We start from the raw sequence: 14,075 nt of genomic DNA, 5'->3' as shown, positions 1-14,075 counted from the left end.
GACGAGACCAATTCCCTTAATGGGCTCTTCCACTACCAAATGGAGGACTACGAGCTGTTGTATGGGTGTAACATGTTGCAAGTTGACGAGGATCGGGATGAGAATGAATTTCCACCAGCGTACGGGGAATACACCGAAGAGGATGCCCCGATCAACGAAGTACTAGCACACGGGTTTGACATGACAAAACCAATCTGGTACGAAGAGTCCGTAAAACCTACAAACCTCGGCACAAAAGCAGAGCCAAGGAACATCCTGGTTGGCGACGACTGGAATCCAGTCCTGAAAGCCGTCGCATTTAAAATATTCATGGAATACAAGGATGTATTTGCTTGGACGTATAAGGACCTCAAAGGGGTGCCGCCAAAACTGTGCATACACCAAATTTCACTTGTACTTGGGGTCATACCTGTACGGAAGAGGCCGTACAGAATGAATAAAAACTATGCGGCGAGAGTGAATGATGAAATTGAACGTATGCTCGAAGCCGGGATTATTTGTAAAGTGCAGACCAACAAGTGGGTGTCGCCCATAGTGATATCCCTTAAAAAGGAGGCAAACCAAATCCGAATCTGCATGGATTTCAGATGCCTTAACGCGGTCACCATAAAAGACCCGTTTCCAATACCATTTACGGATAGCATCTTGGAAGAAGTCGCCAGTCATGAAATTTATTCATTCATGGATGGATTTTCCGGGTATAACCAGATATCCATCACTGAAGAAGACAAATTAAAAACCACCTTCATAGTGGAGGATGGCGTGTACGCGTATAATCGAATGTTGTTCGGATTATGCAACGCACCAGCGACCTTTCAATGGATAATCCTTCACATATTTGAGAAGATGTCAGTAGGGAACTTCAGGGCGTTCCTTGATGACTGGTCCATCTACAATAACCAAGATACACATTTGGCCGCACTTGGCGAATGCATGGAGAGATGCAGGCGAGCTCGCCTAGCACTCAACCCCAAAAAATGTAGATTCATGGTGCCTCAAGGGAAGCTGTTAGGACACATAGTGTGTAAGGCTAGACTCAAGACTGACCCAGACAAGATTCGGGTGATAATGGAAATGGAGGCACCGACAGATGTCACGGGAGTCAAATCCTTCTTAGGACATATAGGGTATTACAGGCGATTTATCAAAAAATTTGCTCGAGTATCCTGCCCTCTGGACAAGCTGACAAGGAAAGGTGAACGGTATACATGGGGGACGGCTCAGGAGGAGGCCTTCCAAGAACTGAAGTCATGATTGGTGGGTGCACCAATCCTAACATATCCTGACTAGGACAAAGAGTTCCACGTACACGTTGACGCACCCAACTTTGCCATATGGGCCACACTGGCACAGGTTGGCGACCACGGGCTAGATCACCCGATCTACTTTGCAAGAAGACTCCTGTCGAAGGTAGAGAAAAATTATAGCACCACAAAAAGGGAAGCCTTTGGGATGGTGTACTCTGTCTAGAAATTTTGACATTACTTGCTGGCCACCCCGTTCACATTTTATGTGGACCACCAGGCATTAATATACTTGGTAAACAAGCCAATTATCCAAGGACGAATCAACTGATGGCTGCTATTGTTGTAGGAATTTACATTCAACATTATAGTAAGACCTGGGAAGAGCCATGTGATAGCTGACCAGCTGTCGAGAATCCAGTCAAGAGAACTAGCCGAAGGAGTGAATGAAGATTTTCCAGACGCTCACTTATTTCGCATCACGGTTCTCCCTGCCTAGTACACAAGCGTGGGGGAATACTTGTCGACATCACGGTTCCCAAGGGAGATGCCACCAGGAGAAAGAAGGAAACTGGTACTAAGGAATAGGACATTCCAACTCATTAATGGCCTCTTGTATAAAATGGGGCCCGACCAGATCCTACGGTGATGCGTCCTAGAAGAGGAAATTTCGGGCATCCTAAGGGAAGCACATGAAGGGCCCGTAGGTGGACACATGGGGCCCGACACCACGGCTAGGACAGTTCTGTTGGCAGGAATGTGGTGGCTGACACTACATAATGACACCAAAGAGTGGGTGACGAGCTGTGATACATGACAATAGGTTGGACGACAATTAAAGAGGGATTTTATGCCCCTCAACCCATCGAATGCCCAGAAACTATTTGAGAGATGGGGATTGGATTTCATCGGACCATTAAAACCAAGTAGAGCTTGACGATGCAGATACATTGCAGTGGCAACAGAATACTTGACCAAGTGGGTGGAGGCACGGGCCTTACCGAACAATTCAACGGTCAATACAGCAAAATTCATCTATGAACACATCATTACACGGTATGGGATTCCAATCCAACTGATGAGTGACAGAGGAGGCAATTTTGTAAATCACATAATCTGATTGCTAACAATGGAGTTCAAAATCTTCCACTCCTTATCAAGCCCCTACTATCCACGGGCGAACGGGCAGGTCGAGGCGACCAATAAAATAATCATGTCGGTGATTTATAAGTCTTGCGGAGTGACTGGGAGGAGCGTCTACCATCAGTACTTTGGGCATACCGAACAACTTACAAGGTAACTACTAGATAGACTCCCTTCTAGCTAATGTATGGACAAGAAGTTGTGGTGCCAGTTGAATTCATGGTGCCGAGCCTCCGGATCGCCATCGATAATCGACTTGGTGACATGGAAAGCCTGAGGGAGAGACTGTACGCTTTGAACAAATTGGATGAACAAAGGATGATGGCTCAGTGGGTGACAGAGATAGCCCAATAAAGACAGAAGGTTTGGCACGACAAGCATCTTCGGCGAATGAAGTTTACTCATGGGCAGTTGGTGTTGAAATTCAACGGAAGGAACGAAATCAAACCTGGGAAATTCAAAGTGCGTTGGCTAGGGCCCTTCAAGGTATGCGAGGTCAATACCAACGGGGCAATTAAGTTGTGGACGCTGGACGAGGAAGAGATACCAAATTCTGTCAACGGGTCGAAATTAAAAATTTACCACAAACGGAGGGAGCCTGGACCATCCAGTAAGGATGCTTAATAGAGTAAATTTTAAAAAAAACAAAAAAAAATAAAAATGTACGCTAATCGTACCGTACGAAAAAAATGAAAGTGGGCCCACCGTACGGTGGAACCACCATGCGGTGGGGCCACCGGCGGTGGTCGCCGCACATCACCAACCGCGTAAACAAAACGCGTCGCACACTCCCACAACCGCACACATAAATGCAGCCGCACACGCCCACAGCCGGCACAAGCTGCACACACCGTACAAACGCTGCAACCCACACACGCATAGTCGCACAAGTCCGCAGCAGTCGCACAAGTCTGCTGGGAAAGGTTATTTGGAAAGCGGCAAATGGGTTTCTATTTCAAAAAAAAAAGTTATAAAAGCAAAATTGAAGAAGTAATCTGGGACTAATGGACATAAATAGGAGCAAGGCAGATTGGCGGAAATGGTTGCAGCCGTTAGAAGACAAGTTGCAGGGAGGGCAAAAAGAAACCAGTGCAGACATAGGCAAACGGATTTTGCCATCTGGGGTGCGCATTGCAGGTAGTCTTGGTATGAGCACCAGTCAAAAAAGCATGAAGCATCATCCCAAACCCTTGGTGACAAAGGACAAAGATGAAATAACGACAGATAATATTATGTTCAAGGGTTTGAATGGAATCGACTATCAGAACTAGTGGGCAAAGACACCTCAGGATGAATTAATAAAGAAAAGCCTTCACCAGGCACAGGTACACTGGGCCGTCCATATGCCAGTTTTTTCGATAAAGGACTTTGAGGTGGTTTTGCGTGCCATGATTGGCAGCTATGACAGACATCACCACCAGTCGGTATTTGATTATCAACATCAGAGGATAATAGTGTCATTCATGGCAAGCGAGTTCACTAGGGTATTTGGCATACCAGGGATAAAAGGAAAGAAAATAGACACTTCACAGAAAATATCCCCAAAAAATCAGACCACATTGCTGCAGTTGATGTTGCGCGATAACCTTACCCAAGGTGAGAAAGATAGCCTCAAGAGTGCAGGCAAGAGTCGGGGGGTGAAGAAATAATTTTTTGCCAAGGGAGTATGGTGATGCCTGTTGTCGGTGGTGAAGAGTCGCCTCACAGGTTCCACCTATGCGTCGGACATAGCCATTGCACAGATAGTGTTGATGAACGGGTTGCACAATGGAGTGGTATACGACTGGGCGACACTATTGGCAGATAGGATGGACGAGTTCATGATGCTGCAGTACAAAAAGTTCTACATGCCGCATCATGCCATTGGATTATTCCTCGACGTAGTCCGCACGCAGATCACCCCGGGCTCACAGCCATTGGAGCCACAAGGGCGTGTTGCACCAGACCAGCAACCCATATTCTATTGGTCACACTTGGATGTCTTGGCACATGGCACAGAGGCATGTTTGGGCACAAAAAGAAAGAAGGTCACCATGTCCGATACGGAGTCCGACATAGAAGAGTCTGAGGCTGACGATGCAGAAAGTGGCAGGGAGGAATCCGCAGACACCTCCTAGGTAAGCGGAGGAAGCTTCCAACTGACAAGGAGAAGAGGCGACTAGTTGCCCGAAGAGGGGGTAGTGGAGTTGGCAGGTACAATAGGGTCTACTTTAGCATCATAGGTGTAGGTCCACTTTACACCAGCCCGCTTACTAGAGACTTGTTAGTTGGCGGTGTTGTGGTCCTTCGGGACAGTGAGTGTAGTCACCACGGTACCAGTTCCTAGCTTTGGGCAGCCTCGGGTAACGATAGCCATGACACCACCACGGGTGGAGCCCTTGGCGAGTGTAGAGACTTCCATGGCCCACGATGTGCCAGAGGCTTCCATGGTGCACGAGGTGCCGGATGTGACAGGACAGGATGTGCCAGGGTTGCCCGGATATATGTAGGAGGCAATGACGACAGCAGGCACTGTTCATGATGACCTCACTAACTGGTTGAGCCGTTACCAGATGGCACCCGTGGCACCGGGAGAGGCCACTCTATCCCCAGGGCGGACCATGTATTCTTTGGATGTCATTGATCTTGAGGAAGAGAGTTCCCCGAGTAGCAAGGCAGTCTAGAGGGTTGCCTCACCCCCTGCGGTGGTAGTAACCAGTCCGTACAGAACAGAGGGGGTGCCTGTGGGAAGTCAGCAGGGTGCAGAGTTGGAGCAGTTTATTATCGAGATGACTCTGGGAGCACAGCGGCTTGTGTCATCTGCCACGCTCCAGGCCGATGCGACCATGGTTGAGTGGATGGAAGGGTTGTTGACCTTTGCCCACACCGGATGCCAAGCTGAGTTTGAGAAGTGTTTTGAGTGTGCCGGGTGGCCAGACACGGAGAGCCTGACGATGCTGGAGGCTTGGCGCCTCATTGAGGGGGTTGGCGAGACCCAGATGCAATCGTTGGTGAGAAAGGTAGAGAAGGCCTTCCGTGAAGGTTATCTAGAGCTTCGGAGGTCACAACAGACGACAACCACAGTTGAGGCTTTGAGGGTGGCAACAGTAATAGCTTGGGAGGAGCTGGCTACCAGGTTGCAAGAGCTGGAGGCTACCATGGCACAGAACCAGACAACGATGGACACTTTAGTAGCAGAGAAGTCTGCCTTGCTGATACAGTTGGAAGAGGAGTGGGCATCCAGGGAGCTGCTGGAGACTTGGTTGGTGAGTGCACTAGAAAGTGTGGACAAGAAGGATAAGGAGGTGCTTGAGGCAGCCTATATGGTAAAGACTGCTATGGAGCGGCAGATGGTCGTGGAACGGGATCTCAAGAGGAGGACGGAGCAGGTGTATGAGCTCCGTGGGCGCTTGGTGTCCACTGCTACACCACCACCGACACCTTCTTCATCAGAGACGCCTTTTGCACTTCCTTAGTCTTTTTCTTCTTCTGGATTTTTGCGAGCTCCATGTATTCTCCATTTTGTTGTAAGTTGCCTAGAGACGACTTTTCTTTCTTGGGGGGATGATGTTAGCCGCATCATTGTATATGGGAATAAGAATAGTTAATTAAGTCGTAATTGGGTTTGTTAGTTGGCAACCAAGGGATGGCAGTTGCGGTGCGATGGTTGGTGCTCGCACCCCCTCGGTATCTTTATATACTTCAGAATGTAACTTGCAACACACAAATTATGAATGGAATAACATATCTGATACTTGTCTAATTTCTATGGCATTGTTCTGCATTACGTGTTTTATCTGTGTGCTTTAAGTTATTCACCCGAGAGGGCGAACAATCATGTACTAAATTAAAACACATGATAATTGAGAAAATTAAGGGAAGATAGATTTTATAAGGGGTCATATGCGGTTCTAAGGGGTCACACATGTGTTAGAACACATGCGTGACCCCTTGGGACCAAATATTCTTGACCCCTTAGGACACTAATGTATGTGATCTTAAGGGACTGATATGTCATACACACTAGGATTTTATAAGGGGTCATATGTGATTCTGTCATAACCCTCTTTCTCCATTTTTGATAAAAACTTGCTACTACTATTGTTATTATTATTATTATCATTTTGTGGTTTTGTTAGAAATAATTTATTGAATAAGGTTGAAAAAGCTATTATAATAAAAGAAGATTAAATAGTGGGCACACACATACACACACTTGAAAATATAATTTAAATGGAAAATTATTTAATTACTCAAATTTAATTGAGCACATGTTGTAGGAGAATTGGAAGCTTCTAGAGGGAATCTTCAATTTCCATTTTCTTGCATGTAACTCATCCATTAAGTGATCAATCAATTTTGCATGAGGATAATTTAGGAAAAAGAATCTTATTTTCAATTAACTCTCTTGATAGTGGAATTGAAGACTCTTTTCTATATAGTGTATGCAAGCTTTGGAAAAGGGGAGGTTGATTGTGTTTGGATGGGAAGAAAATTTTCTCAAGCTTCTTGCTAATAGTAATAGGATCTTTCTAGTAGTCAAATTTATTTTGTAGATTTGTTAAGTTACCCTTGAAGGATTCTCACCAAGTTGCAAGGAAGGATCTAACAAGGATAGATAGAAAATTTGGAGAGGATTCTACATCAAGCTTCGATAATCCAGGTTCTCCTCTCTTCGCATTCTTTTATTTACATATGTAAAACTTTGTATTTTGCAAAATGAAATAGTTTTATGCCTCTCTCAGATTTTATTTCATATAAAAGATCTATGCTCGAGAAACCATCATCTTAGTTTTTTAGAAAGGTTAATCAAAAGAAATTCTATTGTTTATATATATATATATATAAAATTCGTTCAAATATGAATATGTAGATTTCCTTTTTATTTACTAAATATGTTTAGAAGGAAAGAAAGAAAATCTGACTTTTACTTTTTGCCTTATTGGATTTTAATCTTAAATAATTTGTGACTAAAAATCTTTTCTTTCCAATAAAATTTCTCCCTTTGATGCTCCTGCAAAAAGCTTGTAATATTTATTTGGGCATAAATCTTTTATGCTTATTTATCATTTCTTTGTGAATGAATCCTCTTGTACTTTTTATAATAATCTCCTGAGAAATTTAATTCTTTGTATACTTATTTCTCTGTGAATGAATATTTTATACTTATTTATTAATCCTCTGCAAATAAATTTATCTCTATGTGAGCATTTTATTATTTCTCTGTGAATAAATTTATCTCATTGTGAACATATATTTGTTCATCTATTTATATATTTTTCTTTCCCTGGAAATAAATTTTAATTTCCCCGTGGATGAAATTTTATTATTTTTCTGTAAATGAATCTTTTATACTTATTTATTATTTCTCTGTGAATAAATTTCTCTCTCTATGTGAACATATATTTGTTCATCTATGTATAATTTATTTTATACTTATTTATTGTTTCTCTGTGAAATAAATTCATCTCTCTGCAAACATATATTTGTTCATCTATGTAAAAATAAAATAAAAAAATCTTTCCCTGCAAATAAATTTTAGTTTCCCTATGGATAAAATTTAATTATTTCTCTGTAAATGAATCTTTTATACTTATTTATTATTTCTGTGTGAATAAATTTATCTCCCCATGAACATAAATTTGTTCCTTTGTGTATAAATCTTTTTATACTTACTTATTTTTCTCTGTGAATAAATTTATCTCTCTCCGAACATATATTTGTTCATCTGTGTATAAATCTTATTTTACTTATTTATCATTTCTCTGAATATTATATCTCTCTGTGAGCATAAACTTGTTCATCTGTGTATGCATCAGTGATAAATTTTATTCTCTATTCATCTATTTTTTAAATTTTCTCTGTGAATGCACCTACAACAAATTTTTAACTCTTATCATCTACGTTGTACCTGTTAGTAAAACTCCATCTCTGTGAAAATTTACAATTATCTTTTCAGATTTATTAAACCCCTCTCTGAAGTTTTATTAAAACTTATATATCTGTGTGTGTGTGTGTGTGTGTGAATATATGAATATGTACATATAAAAATAAATATATTAATATCATTCAATTTTATTCAAAAAAGGAATAAATCTTTTTTTGGCATCTAACTCCTTGCATGTAGGTAGTGGGGAGGGGCCCGCAGGACCCCACTCCCCACCTCCCTTAATCCTTATCAAGAAAGAATTAATAAATATGTTTTAGTTTATTTCTTTTATTTATTATTTGTTGTTTTTTTTTTCTCTTAAAGAAAAAATTCTTTAATGTAAATTTTGCTTTTTATTTATTAGTTTAATGATAGATTTATTAAGATGAAATATTTTTTAATACTAATATGAAATTTTTGATTTGTATTAATTTAAAACAATTTATTGGTATGGGGTGGTTTATAATTAAAGTCTATTTTACAAATGGAGTTGATTATTTTATGAACTAATTTAAAAAAATTTTAATTAAAGGGAACAAAATTGGGAATTTACTTTGCCAAGTGATTGGGGCAAACTTTAGATGGAATAATTAATTGTGCTAAGGATATCGCAACCTTGCCGAGACAAATCGAGAGGATCTAAATTGTAGAATGGACTTGCAAATAGACTCATGGTTTAGACTCACCTAAATAGTTTCCTTTAGTTAATTAGTTGGTTCGTTTTATTTCAATTATTAATTTAAATGGATATAATCAGCAAATTAAGTTAATTCATTGTTCAAGTTGTCCAAAGAACTTTTCTCTTCCAAGTAATCATGTTTAGAAAACGAACTTTAATTTCCTATTCTTTATTTTTCATGCAAGTTATATTTAATATTACCATGCATGTTACTTTATTATTATTATGCAAGTTACTCATTACTATTATCATGCAAGTTACACCTTTTACATATTTATTATCTCACTAGTTGCGTAAATGATGTTGCATGTCAAAAAACTAGATGATAGTTCTCTCCTTTGAACTTTGATCACTTAGCAGTAGTAGGTTGATACTTTCAAGTGATTCTCTTTCTTGATATATAGAATTAATTTCATGGGTTAATTTCCAATTATTTAATTCTTGCAATAATGGTCTCGACTTCAACTACATTAGAGTAATGTTATTTTAATCTTTTCAAGAGTATAACAGTTGAATTTCTTGATAGAAAACTAAGCAAGAGGAGCTGGAAACAAAAACCTTAGTAGTGTTTGGTATATATGGTGCCTCTGGGTCATGCTTACAAGTAATGTCGTCGTGTTGAACTACTACACTTAGCTCCTAAGAAAGCTACAACAACGACGTCTGTGGCATTGTCCCTATAAATCGTCAGGAGTAATAAGGGTCATATGGAAGTTAAAGTCCAAGGGGTGGGTAATTCCCCTTGGATCGGTCCCTATAAATCGTCAGGAGTAATAAGGGTCATATGGAAGTTAAAGTCCAAGGGGTGGGTAATTCCCCTTGGATCGATAATCTAAAAAGATAATTTTTAAATGAATTTTACATCCGCTTAGTTTAACCTTAGGAAATCCCATTAGGGATTGGTTGCGTATGATTCAGATTTTATTATCTTAATGTTTTTCAACAGATGATAAATGGGTCAAGGGTGACACTTATGATAGGAAATAAGATCTAGTTGTTTTAGGCCACAAGCAATAGGCCACCTTGAGCCTTTGCTTAGAGCTACCATCGTGGGTAGCAACCACAGCGAAACTGTTTGGGACATTGACCCTAGAAAGGGTTGTGTATCCACCAAAATAGTTTACAATAAACCATAGATTAGAAAATAGAACTACATACTTTACGCCTTGATCATGTGTCGAAATGGGTATGTAGGCAGTCTAGGGGCGGAGTTGTCCCTAGTACTCAGGCATTCGGGGATGGGGTCTAGGATTTTGGTTAAGGCAAGTAGATGGTTTGCAAAGTCTCATAGTTGAAGGATAAGGGAAATAAAGGAAAAATTAATTCAATGCATACTCGGAAGGAATCCCGTATGGATTCGCTTGACTTCCCAAGGCTTTAGGCCAAATTCCGAGGCGGAATTCAAGCTTGCATTATGCTATTTTATTTGCTCCTAAGGACAACGACCTCGGTGCACTCCTATTAGAAGAGTGTAGTACTTAGTGAGTGACTCAAGACCCAGATGGTCCCGATGAGTCTAAGTCTTTGGCCAGAGCACCTCCTATCCCAAGTTGGATAGATCCTACCCCATTTGGGTAGATGCCTATCTCGTATTGGATAGATGAAACCTCCTGTCCCATATGGATAAATGCCTAACCCGTATGGTTAGATTCTCATCTCGGATGGATGAATGCCTAATCCAATTGGATAGATGCCTAGAGTATGTGATTGAATCAAACACAATCAAATAAATTTAAAAAAAAAAAAAAAAAAAGTCAAAAATTCGTGGGTTATGTAGAAGTGGGTTATTACAAATTTTAAGGGGTCACGTATGTGTTAGAACACATGCGTTACCTCTTAGGACCACATATGACCCCTTAGGACACTATGTGATCCTAAGGGGAATGTTGTATGTACACTAGGATTTTATAAGGGGTCATATGTGGTCCTAAGGGGTTACACATGTGTTAGAACACATGCGTGACCCCTTAGGACCACATATTCTTGACCCCTTAGGACACTAATATATGTGATCTTAAGGGACCATATGTCGTACACACTAGGATGTTATAAGGGATCATATGTGGTCCTAAGGGGTGACACATGTGTTAGAACAGATGCGTGACCCCTTAAGACCACATATTCAACCCCTTAGGACACTTTAGATGTGATCTTAAGGGACCGTATGTCGTAGACACTAGGATGTTATAAGGGGTCATATGTGGTCCTAAGGGGTCACACATGTACAGTGTTAGAACACACATGCATGACCCCTTATGACCACATATGACCCCTTCTAGGACACTATGTGATCCTAAGGGGCACATGTTGTATACAATAGGATGTTATAAGGGGTCATATGTGGTCCTAATGAGTCACACATGTGTTAACACATGCGTGACCCCTTAGGACCACATATGACCCCTTAGGACACTATGTGATGGACTAAGGGGTATGTCATTCACACTAGGATTTTATAAGGGGTCATATGCAGTTCTAAGGGGTCATGCATGTGTTAGAACACATGTGTGACCCCTTAGGACACTATGTGATCCTAAGGGGTATGTCGTACACACTAGGATGTTATAAAGGGTCATATGTGGTCCTAAGGGGTCACATATTTGTTAACACATGCATGAGCCCTTAGGACCACATACGACCCCTTAGGACACTATGTGATGGACTAAGGGGTATGTCGTACACACTACGATTTTATAAGGGGTCATATGTGGTCCTAAGGGGTCACACATGTGTTAGAACACATGCATGACCCCTTAGGACCACATATGACCCCATAGCGTCCACTGTGTGATCCTCTATGGTCCTAAGGGAACATATAGTGTCGTCAGGGGCATATGTGGTCTTAAGGGGTCCTAAGGGGTCATATTGTGTGTGTAATAGGATGTGAAAAGGGGTCATAGAGGTTTTATTTTGTCTAATTTATTTAATTTTGTTATCTAAGTTTTATAATTTTTTTAAAATTTAAATTTATTATTTAATTTTTCTAACGTTTTAATTTATTATATTTAGTTTTGTAACATTTTTGTAATTTTTAATTTTGCTAAGTTTTTCTTAACGTTTTTCTAAGTTTTATTTTACTACCTTAGTTTTATAAGTTTTTTGTAACATTTTTTTAAAAAGTTGAAAAAAAAATACATATACAATTATTTAATTTAAAAAACAAATTGATGTTAAATCAAAACATTAAATTAAGTTTTATTTTTGCTAATGTTTTTCTAAAAAATTTCAAATGCTTTTTCTAAAATGTTGAAAAACATTTAATATATAATTATTTAATTAAAAAAATAAATTAACAAACAAATTATTTATTAATTTTTAAATAAATTTAATAAAAAAAACACTATTAAACAAAAAAAAGGTTATTTTGTGCACCCGAAATAATGTAGGTCGAAAGGTGAAAGGTGACAAGCGTTGGCTGCTGCTGACATGGCATGGTGATGTAGTGCTAACGTCGGGTTCACTCTAACCCCCCTAGACATAGAAAAATCCAAACTTGAAAATGACAGTTAAAACTGTCATTTTCGGTTTTTATAGCAGTTTAAAATAAATAAGTTTAAAAACCGGTTCGATCGAACTCCCAAACCTACCTAGGGTTCGATTGAACCCATATCCAATGGCGGGTTCGATTGAACCCTACGGGGGGGTTCGCTCGAACACCCCCAGTTTGTTGGAACCCCCCAAAAAAAAAATTCCCCACCTCCGCCAATTTTCTTCGTTGGCAAAAGTGGGAACCATTATTATGGGATAGCCCCTATATATTCTAAACCCTTTTGGTTTCTAGATGATTATGAACTATAAAAGAGTCATTTGGGTCATTAAAGTTGAAATCATGTCATAAACTAGTTTTAAAATATGGTCAAATAAAGAACATAGGAGAAGTTTTTTGGTTTAAATAGTAAGTCAGTCTTCTATCCTCACTAGGTGCATTATAACTCACCAAGTCATGAGTATGTGAGGGGTGATAGCTCTTGCATGGTCCTCAACTAGATTATAGGTTAAGTTATTGTAATGAGAACCATCTCTTTAAAATAATTGTTTATCATTATGTCATGAGAACTAGTGGCAATTTTTCTGTCACGAACCCTATTTTTCCATAATTATTTAATTAGTAAAATAATGTTTATTTTTCAAATGAAATTGAAATGAAATGAAAATAGAACTGTTAATGAAATAAGAAAGGATATCGAATGTACTGATATGATTTATATACAATTGAATGATCAGTAATAATTTTTATTGTAAATTGGGACCGTCATTGCTAATGAGCGATTGAGTGAAAAGTGAATGCAGGAACAGGTGAACAATGATGGAGACGAGAACATGGTTCAGGTAAAGTTGTCTTAGCTCTTGTATTTCGTTAGGATAGATGGAATCTCTCACACACCACATTAGGATTTATATTTGCATCTTGAAAGATGGATGATTTAAACGACCTTATTTGAGTGTTTGTTCAAATTGAAATGATAAATTTAGTATGAGTAGTAGATTGATTTAAATTATTATACATGTGCATTGATTGCATGATGTGAGTGGCGATTGAATTGAATTTAAGTTGCATGAATAATGGTGAAATATTATGCTTTATTGTTAAAAGAGATGAAATGTATAAACGATTCAAAAATGAATATTGACCCTAGGTTTTATGTTCTTTTTAGATATGTATAAATGTATGAAAATTGTACTTATGAGTTTACTTTTGTAAATTGAATAATAGTATAATATATATATATATATATATATATATATATATATATATATATGAGAAATTTATTCAATCATATACATATATCAATATCCAATTATAGTGAAATATGATTACTTCATGAATTTTGTTTATATCTACGTAATCATTTGAGATTAAAATAAAAATTTATACGTATTAGATCATGTTATGGTAAATGCGTATGTAATTATTGAATATGTAAAAAATTTATGAAATTAAGTCATTTAATGAATAACCAAAATATATATTTACATATATATTTAATTATAGAAAATGGTTATTAATGAATTTATTAAACAAAGTTTAATTTTTAATATATATATTAAAAAAAGGTCATTAAATATATATTAAAAATATAATAAAAATGAAAATGAAAAT

This window comes from Cryptomeria japonica, chromosome 2 (genome assembly GCF_030272615.1).
Source record: "Cryptomeria japonica chromosome 2, Sugi_1.0, whole genome shotgun sequence".
NCBI classification, from domain to species: domain Eukaryota; kingdom Viridiplantae; phylum Streptophyta; class Pinopsida; order Cupressales; family Cupressaceae; genus Cryptomeria; species Cryptomeria japonica.
Note: the sequence above shows the minus strand (reverse complement) of the source record.